The sequence below is a fragment of the Mandrillus leucophaeus genome, unplaced genomic scaffold, assembly GCF_000951045.1.
Source record: "Mandrillus leucophaeus isolate KB7577 unplaced genomic scaffold, Mleu.le_1.0 Scaffold1921, whole genome shotgun sequence".
NCBI classification, from domain to species: Eukaryota; Metazoa; Chordata; class Mammalia; order Primates; family Cercopithecidae; genus Mandrillus; species Mandrillus leucophaeus.
In genome coordinates, this window is record NW_012101945.1 from 11,982 (window position 1) to 14,395 (window position 2,414).

General features: G+C 41.5%; 1 protein-coding gene and 1 pseudogene across 1 annotated transcript in view; one reads left to right on the forward strand and one right to left on the reverse strand.

Annotated features, from left to right (window-relative positions):
• LOC105538467 (protein SSX11-like) overlaps positions 1-2,414 on the forward strand; it is a 13,756-nt gene that overhangs the window by 2,467 nt on the left and 8,875 nt on the right. The gene's annotated exons all lie outside the window — the stretch shown is intronic.
• Positions 1,294-2,150, reverse strand: LOC105538466 (annotated as a pseudogene).

The following is a 2,414-nucleotide window of genomic DNA, read 5'->3' on the forward strand; positions in this document are numbered from 1 at the left end:
AAAAAAAAAAAAAAAAAAAAAAAAAAACTTTTACAAGAAAGCATAGGACAAACGTCTGAGGTCTAGGGCATAGTGAACGATACAAAAAGCATAATCCATAAGGAAAACAAATAAATTAGATTTCACCCAATTTAAAACTTGTGCTCTGCAAGAAACCCTGTTAAAAGGATGAAAAAACAGGGTCTTGACTAGGAGAAAATATTTGCAAACCACATATCCAAGACAGGACTCACATTCAGAATATATAATGGATATGTATAATACTCTCAAAACTCAATGGTAGGCTGAGCGTTGTAATCCCAGCGCACTGAAAGGTCGAGGTGGATGGAGGGCAGATCCCTTGAGGCCTGGAGTTCGAGACCAGTCTGGGTAACATGGGAAACCCATCTCTACTAAAAATACAAAAATTAGACCGACATGATGATGCATGCCTGTAATCTACCACCACACTCCAGCCTAGGAGACAGAGTGAGACTCTGTCTCAACAACAACAGCAACAATGAACTATTGATACACAAATATTAATATCTTGGGTGAATCTCCAGGTATTTGTGCTGAGTGAAATAAGCCCTTAAAATGTCATATACTATATATTTCATTTGTACAGCATTGTAGAAAAGACAAAATTGTGGAAATGAAAAACAGATTAGTGGTTGCCAGGGGGTAGGGATGGTGGATGGGAGGAGAGTGAGTATTACTAAAAATGAGTAGCACAAGGGATAGCATTGTAGTGATGGAAATGTTCTGCACCTTTTATTTTCTCCCCCAAGAGGGATTCTCCCTCTGTCACCTAGGCTGGAATGCAGTGGCATGATCTCAGCTCACTGCGACATCTGCCTTTCGGGTTCCAGTGATTCACCTGTCTCAGCCTCCCATGTAGCTAGGACTACAGGCACCCACCAACTCACCTAGCTAATTTTTGTATTTTTAGTAGAGATGGGGTTTCTCCATGTTGGCCAGGCTGGTCTCAAACTCCTGACCTCAAGTGATCCACCCACCTCGCCCTCCCAAAATGCTGGGATTACAAGCATGAACCACTGTACCCGGCCATGTTCTGCACATCAAAACACTTTCACTGAATGTAGATGCCATTACATTCTATTATGTTACAAAGCAAAAGGGAGCTTCATAAACATTGTTCTATTATGTATCAACTGAAAAAAAAAAACATATATTCCAGAAAAAGTTTTGAAGACACATGGGAGTGGAATGTGCCTGCATTAAGAGCAGAGCTTTTACAGGACCACCTGTCTGCAGCCAGCTCCCAAGCACCACTGAAAACAGCTGCTACACTTAGAACGACAAGATAGTCTTGTTAATGATTTCACTGGACTCTCGAATGTCATCCTCCTTGACTACTAGCAGAGGCAAAACCTCATGATGTCATCATGGATTGGCTTGGCCAGAAGTCCACAATCTCGAAGTCGTAGACATACTTTCCAAGCATCACAATCTTTGTTGTCTTGAATAACAATTGCATTTAAAATTCTTTTCCTCCTGGGCACAGTAGCTCATGTCCAACATTTTGGTAGGCTGAGGCAGGTGCATTACCTGAGGTCAGGAGTTCAAGACCAGCTTGGCCAACATGGCGAAACCCCGTCTCTACTAAAAATACAAAAATTAGCTGGGCATAGGGGCACATGCCTGTAATCCCAGCTACTCAGGAGGCTGAGGCAGGAGAATCGCTTGAACCCAGGAGGCAGAGGCTGCAGTGAGCCAAGATCGCACCATTGCACTCCAGCCTGGGTAACCAGAGTGAACCTCTGACTCAAAAAAATAACTAAATGAATAAATAAAGCAATCATTTTCCTCTTACGGCAGTTACAGCATCAGAAGGTAGCTTCATGGGTTCATTTCTCAAGATAATATTCATTTTTTTCTGCATTTTCAGCACGGTTTTCTTCTTCTAAAACCTCAAGGGCTGCAATGGCCACTCAGCAGCCTAGTGTATTGCCACCATATGTGTAACCATGTTCCCCTGGTTTAATGGTCAGTATTATGCCATTGTCCCACAGCACCGCAGTCACAGAGTATCAACACCTAGAAAGGGCCTTTCCAAGGAGGACTATATCAGGTCTGACATTTTCATGATCAATAGCCAGCCATCTACCATTTTTGGCCAGTCCTATCTGTATTTCATCAGCAATGAACAGTACCAAGCTGGGAACATGAGATGGGACGAGGGTAAGTAAAAATACCACAAAGCTTATTGTTCTTACAGAGTTTCAACTGGTCTTTCTTTCTTCTTTCTTTCTTTCTTTCCTTCTTTCTTTCCTTTTTTCTTTCTCTCTCTCCCCTTCTTTCTTTCTTTCTTTCTTCCTTCCTTCCTTTCTTTCTTTCTTTCTTTCTTTCTTTCTTTCTTTCTTTCTTTCTTTCTTTCTTTCTTTCTTTCTTTCTTTCTTTCTTTCTTTCTT